This window comes from Gopherus flavomarginatus, chromosome 5 (genome assembly GCF_025201925.1).
Source record: "Gopherus flavomarginatus isolate rGopFla2 chromosome 5, rGopFla2.mat.asm, whole genome shotgun sequence".
Taxonomy (NCBI): Eukaryota; Metazoa; Chordata; order Testudines; family Testudinidae; genus Gopherus; species Gopherus flavomarginatus.
The window spans coordinates 62,330,793-62,338,275 of NC_066621.1; positions in this window are offsets into that span (position 1 = coordinate 62,330,793).

A 7,483-nucleotide genomic window follows, 5' to 3' on the forward strand; every position below is an offset into this window, starting at 1 on the left:
ATGAAAAAACAGGATCGGGAGTGAGGTCATAGGGCTAAACGAAGGGAACCCGATGGGGACACCGAGCAGAGAACCCCGGACAACGCCCACTGCTCCTCGAAGGCGTCAAGGGAGCCAGTGGACGCCGCCCAGAGGAACTCTGCCCGGATGCGTGAGCAGACGGAGGAACGGAAATAGGCCCTACAGTCGCAGGAAATCCCGTCGGCCAACCTCCTCTCCCTGGTGTTGTAGATGGCCAGTTTGGCCAGGGCCAAGAGGAGGTTGAGAAGGAGATCCCGCGACTTCGTGGGGCCACGGATGGGGAGCGTGTAGATAAAAAGGTGAGGGGAAAAGTGCAACCAAAAACACAGGAAAATATTCAGGAGGAGCTGGAACAGGGGCTGCAACCTGGCGCACTCCAAATAAACGTGTGCCAAGGTCTCCTTCTCACCACAGAAAGGGCAGGTGCTAGGGACAGATGTGAACCGCGCCAAGTACACGCCCGTGCTCACGGCTCCGTGAAGGAGCTGACAACTGATATCCCCGGCGGGCCTCGGGACCAGGGCAGAGTACAAGCTGGCCCACCGGGGCTCCTCACCCTCGAGAGGCGGCAGGAGGTCCCGCCATTTGGTATAGGGGCGGGACGCGAGGGTGAGGTAGTACCAGGGATTTATTTAGCCTTGGCTAATATTCCTGTTCCTACTTTTCTGTAGCCATCTGGCCTAGGTAAACAGACAAATACAATTAGTATCTATTTTTGATCTTCTAACAATACAGGGCTACAAATCAAGGAGTCTAGTCTATTTAACATGGCTTTGATTACAATCTACAAGGAATAGCCCTGTTAACCATTTCAATACTCTTCTAATATGTCCTTAAGGGTTGTTTTTAGGTCACCCAGCCTGCTGGTTGGTTAACTCTTGCTGGCTCAGCATCACAATCCCTTTACGTACGTTTGAGTTACATAATTAGTATTTGTAAAGTACTTTTGAGATACTTAAATGGGAAGGTTTATAGCCCCAATTCTCTATTAAGTTCATAGAGTGGCACCAGAGAGAGAGAGTGGTTTGGAGCTGGATGCAGCTCTCTGATTCACAGCCTCCTCACCTCAGCATAAGGTAGAGCAGGAAGGTCCCTCCCACTAAAATTATGCTACTGGCATAAGGTTCCTTACACCAGCAGAAGAACGGATGTAATAGTGTTCAGCTCCACCACACACCCGGTATGTCCTGAGTCTGTCCCAACACCCCCACTTTCCCCCCTTATGCTGAAAATGTCGGGGGAACCTAGAATGGTCTCCACCAACTCTATATCAGCAGAGAATTTCCAGGGGAATTCTCTGCTGGGAAACTGGCTGGTATAAGGCCACTTTGTATCCTAAGATAGAGAATCTGGCCCTATATAAATTACAGAGTTCTATACTGTTTGTATTATTAGCAGTGACTATCTCCAATTCCTATTGACATTCCTGTTTTGAATCATGTTGTACAGAGAGAGACTGCCTCTATCCACTTCCCCTTAAAACACAACACATTCTATTCATTACAACAGTGCCTTCAATTTTTTAAGATTCAGTCACTGAAAGTGTCTGGTGTCCCTAAAATCTTTGCACTCGGTGCAGTTATTCAATCAATTCACTGCCTAGAACAAATCAGAATTTAAAAAGAAATTAGAATAGGTTTTTAACCTTCTCTCCGCAAAATGCTTTGGATCTGGTGATAATTGTCTTGAATCCATGATGCTCTGCATCATCACTTTAATTCTTGTAAACGTAAACACCTCTGGCTCATAAAAATGAAGCAGGCAGGCAGAGGGGAGAGGGTCATGTCACATGCATGCATTCACCCACATTCTTAAACAAAACCAGCACAATTAGGTTTCCTAGTGATAAGTTATTCAGCTGAGAAGTTGAGATTTGTATATCTGATAGAGCCTTTATGTTGACACTTTGATTTTTTTAGACTTGGGAGATATATGTATTTCATTTGTATGTCCCTTTAAAAATGAAAGCTGAGCATAAAGTATGAGTCTTGTCTATTAATCTCTTCATTTGTCTATTGTTGGGGTTAGTGTGCAGGTGCTGGGTGGTATCGGTAGCCTGTGATATACAGGAGGTCAGACAAGATGATCTAGTGTTTCCTTCTGGTCTTAAACTCCATGGCTCAAACTTGTCACTTTCTGAGACTGATTAAAATCAGAACTGCTGAAATTGGACAGTACAGTGGATATTATTGGATGGGCCACAGAGTTCAATATACTCAAGAAAACAGTATACAAAGCATAGAATATTTGGAAGGTTGCATAGAAACTGCCAATGATCCATCTATTACAGGATGCTGCCTTTGACAGCGCCCAACACCTACTGCTTCAGAAGAAGGTACAAAAAATACTGTAGTAGCAACTTATGAAATAAGCCCAGAGAGAAAGTTTCCTCCTAACCCCCGTTAGTTGCTGGTTTATGACCTGACACATAAGGATCTATATGTTGGGAATCATTAAGAAAGGGATAGATAATAAGACAGAAAATATATTGCCTCTATATAAATCCATGGTATGATCACATCTTGAATACTGTGTGCAGATGTGATCATCCCGTCTCAAACAAGATATACTGGAATTGGAAAAGGTTCAAAAAAAGGGCAACAAAAATTATTAGGGGTATGGAACGGCTGCCATATGAGGAGAGAGTAATAAGACTGGGACTTTTCAGCTTGGAAAAGACAGGACTGGGGGGGAAATGATAGAGGTCTAGAAAATCATGACTGGTGTGGAGAAAGTAAATAATGAAGTACAATATTTGAATTGATTGTGGTGGTTCAAAAAATCCCACAAGTGAATAAATAAATATGCATTGGAAGCAAAAGTTAGGCCATTTTGAAAGTTCTAGCAAAACTTCCATATAATCTTTTAAAATAATACAATTTTAAGGGTAATCACTGTATTCGTACATCAGACATTCTGTAATTTGTTTAAAGACTGAAAGAGTGAAATTTTTTATAGAGAACCAAAAAGTGACAAAAATACACAGCAAAGCTTACACACCCTCCTTGTGGGGGGAATTCTGAGAAAAATTATTATACACAGTCAAACTTACCTGAAATCAAAAGTAATTACCATCAGTCTCCTAGTCATGCAATGAAGCACCATATTTATCTCATCTTCTGTCTTCTCCAGCAAGACTTTCCCATTGTCAGCATCCCAGCAAAAATATTGCTTTCTGTGATGGGATGGATGCTTGCCTGCAGATTGTTTGTTAATAGTTTGTGTTTGGAGCATCTTTCAGTAATAAGAGCAAAACTCACTGATATAAACTAGGACAGCAGTTCTTAAACTTTAGTAACTGAAGAACCCTCATTTTAATTTAAAATTTTTCCATGGACCCCCAGGGCCTCCACCCCTCACCTCCAGGCCCCACTCCCACTCCGCTTCCCCCAAAGCCCCATGCTCATCCCACCTCTTCTCACCCATGCTCCCTACCCCAGGTGTCCCTGTCCCCCCTCCTCTTCCAGCACCTCCAGCAGTCCCCCAGCATGCAGGAGGTGCTTGGAGTGAGGGGAAGGAATTCAGGGAGGGGAAGGAGTTGATCAGTGGGGCCTGCAGACCCCCTGGAGTTCCCTCACAGATCCCCATTTGAGAAACGCTAAATAGGACAAAGTCCCTTTGCTTATATCAGAGAGGAAAATAATCTTTTTGTAGCAACAACGACCCCTGTTCTGCCAGTTCAGCCTCTGATAAACAGCTAGGAGTGTGGTTTTAGGAGTGTTGTACTAGGTCTATTTAAAATTCCTATCCTCAAATGCTAGTGCTTGGTGACACTCCGTTTATAGGGAGTTTTAAAGAAAGCAAAAGGTATTGCAAATAACATAGGCCCTGATGCAGGAAAGCACATGCTTCATTTTAAAGTAAGATGCTCAAGTCCTTTTGACTTCACTGGGATTTAAAGGTGCTCAGAGTTAAGCAGGAGCTTAACTGATTTACTGAATAGTGATTCTTTCCTGAATCACGTCACTGAGAACATATCTGATCCCACTTATTTCCTAGAGAGAAGATGTAAAAGAGCCAAGAGAGGTTTTTCTTCTTTGGCATGTAGCAAATCCATAATAAAGAATGGTTACTAGTTAGAGGAACTGAGGATGTGAATCGCACTCATGGTGTGTGTGCACCTCATGTGTGCAAGTCTGGAACCTTTTGGCCAGCTGTGCCCATTAGAGCCACACATGTACCCTGTATTTCATCAGCTACTAGAGCTAATAGTCTACAAAGAAATGTCTGTAGTGTGTAAAGAAACTGGGTGTGTAGGAGAAACCCAAGCCACCACACAGAGCTTTAAATAAGATTAGCCTTTAAATGACATACTTTTAGCTATGTCTCTGGGCAACCTTTATACCTTCCTGTACAAAATTGTATGTGGTTATGGTGACACTCTGTGCCCCAAAGCAACACCCTGGCACCCCAATATTCATCACTTTCATACAATTATGATGTTTTGTACAAAGTATACCTTGTGAGGTATCATTCTAAAAGTCTTAATCTGTTAAACATTAATACCCTGTTGGATTTTGTGTGTTATTACTGTATGTGAGGTTATGAAGTTCTGCTACGTATGTGTTACTGAAAGATGTCATGAAGCTGGAAGCACCCACAACTAGCCTTTCAGGTACAACAAAGCAGTAGCCAGACAGTGTTAATTGCTGTCTTCAACACTATCAAGGGGAAAATCCTCTAGCACAGGAACTCTATGTAAGGAAGTTTCCTCGGAGGGAGCACATAGGCGATGGAGAATGTTTGGCCAATGGGGGTGGATCCCCCACGTCACATGCATGAACTTTCCAGCAAGCTGGAAGAATCTATAAAAGATAGGGAATGACATCATGAAAGAACCTGAAAGAACCTCTGGAAGACAAAGGACTTGGAACGAGGGAGGGGTATGCAGGCTGCACAGCAAATGCAGCCTGTGCCTCAGAGATCTGCAAGCCTGCTCGTATCATAGGTCAGGGTGAGCTATTGCTGATTCAAATCCTATCAAGTATAATAGTCTTAGATTGTGTTTTTGTTTATTTACTAGGTAATCTGCTTTGATCTGTTTGCTATCACTTATAATTGCTTAAAATCTATCTTTCTATAGTTAAGAAACTTGTTTTATCTTAACCAGTGTGTTTTTGAGTGAAGTGTTTGGGAAAATCTCAGCTCAATCAACAAGGGCTTGGTGCATATCTTCCCCACATCAAGGGGGGAGCAGATTAATTAATGAGCTTGGACCATACAGATCCCTGTGCAGTGCAAGACATCATCATTTTGGGTTTATACTCCAGTAGGGGTGCAAGGCTGGGGAGCTGGGAAATTAGTTAGTGCTTCCATTGTTGATCCATGAGTGGCTTAGGTAAAGCACTCAGGTAACTCAGTTGGGTGTGTGGCACCACCTGCTGTCAAGTTGGGTGATAACAGGGCCTGGAGAGGTTGACGGAGTCACCAGCAGAGCAGGTAAAGAGGCCAACGTAGCTGAATAATCAGGGGACTCACTGGTTCCAACAGCTTCCAGGCTTTGCCGCGGGAGTGACAACCCATCATAATTACTATATTATATTTTTTATAAATGGAGCATAAAATATTTTTTTATTCTCTAAAAAGGACTTTTATGGGTTAACCATTCACTTGATCATTCAATCATTTGACTTAATCCTAAATTGTAACATTTTCACAGGATCCTTTTGTAATTCATTAGATTTCAAGTACAACTGATATTAGAACATGATTATGTTGTAAAGTACATATATAAGATGTGCCTGATCTTTAGTCAAAGCCTGAGAAGGAGAGGAGTATTGAACTTTCACTTATGTAAGAGCCCTGTTTGAGAGTACAGGCTAAAGACAGCTTTGATCTAAGAGGAAACATCAATGCACTAATGCCTCATGCATAATATAAAAAGTTACAAAGCTAATTTTATGAAATTCAAGAGGTAAGACATCACTGGACACATAATGCATGCTCAAAAAAGCATACTTCAAGCAAATAGCTAAATGGAAATTGTCCAGTCTAAAAATAGCAGAAGACTTCACAAGAACTGAAATGATAGTAGAGGGGGGAAGTACAAGGAATATTAAATATATCTATCCATCTGAGGTGAGAACTTCAGATGATTTTCCAAAACTACCTCCAAGTGAACAGAACGGCTTTCACACACTTTTTACCCCAATTAAAAAAGTGATTTGTCCAAAATGAGGGCACATGAGAGATGAAAGTAAGAGGATAAGAGAAATGAAAAGATGAAAAGGGAAGACAAAAGGAGACAATTAATGATTTATCTTTGTGCACTTGAGTCTCTTCAGCAGCTCTAACACCCTATGTTGCCTTAATTTGCTGCACTGTCCTCCAAATTTTAGATCCAGGCTACATCTTTAAATAAAGGGAAAATCATTTAGTCATTTTTCTTTGGTTACGCTTCTAGCTGAAGTAAATATGCCACAGCAGTGAATATTTTCAATACATAAACTGAACTTTTTTTCTTTGCTCATCTGGTAGCTCAAACTACTTTTAACAGGGAAAAGATTTTGAAGGGTTAGGGTTCTGTTTACAGATCTTCTCTGGAAGAGAAAGATTTAGGATTATTCAGAGTGGAGAACGTGAGGAGTCACCTGAGTTTGAAAGAGACCATTTTGTGAATATCCTGACCAACCCCTCTTTCACCAAGGGACTTGTTCTAAAATCAGAGAAGCATGTGTAGCCATTGGATAGCCTCTAGACATTTTGAACTATCCTCTGAGGTAAAAATTTAGTTTAGAAGCAAATTATTGATCTTCCCAAAGTCTGCATTGAATGTAAGATCCCAATGTACAGCTTACACGGTAGTGCTCTCTGCAACCATACAAATTTACCTTTTTTTCTATTAGTGTGGAGTAAAGACTGTAGTTACAGATTTTAGACAAGAGTAAGAAGGCATTTGCCAGTATCAGGAGTGTAGGAAGTTAAAATAGTGAATCAACTCCTAACACATTTACAGGTAAACCAGGCCCCAGTAGATGTCTCAGTCCTTGGGTCCAGCTATGTTCTTACTCAGGTACAAGACCAAAGGATGGAAACAAAGATGGGATAAGACAGACTTTGCATTGACGAAGATCTGACCCACTGTTTTCTGTAAAACTGAAAGGTACAGGCCTTGAAAACATTCCCAGTTTTAAGAGAGACAAAGATAAACAAGGTTTGCTTAGTAAAACTGAAATGGTGTTTGTTGACAGGCCTAGCAAAAGTTCAGAGGCACACTGTGTCTGTGTTCTCCTCATTGGCAGTCAGTTTTCTGCACCTGAAATCCACCCGTCGTTCTTTACCTATTTTTTTGCAAAGGTAGGGGAGCTCCGGAGCTCCCTGATCTTTACTCTGGCTTAAGTGGCTTTTATCAGGCAAACTGTCATCAGTGTGCAGGCAGACGTTTATGCTAACATGGGGACACAAAGGAGAATCTATGTTGAATAGACACCTAGAAAGCTCTCCATTTTTAATTGCTATCCAA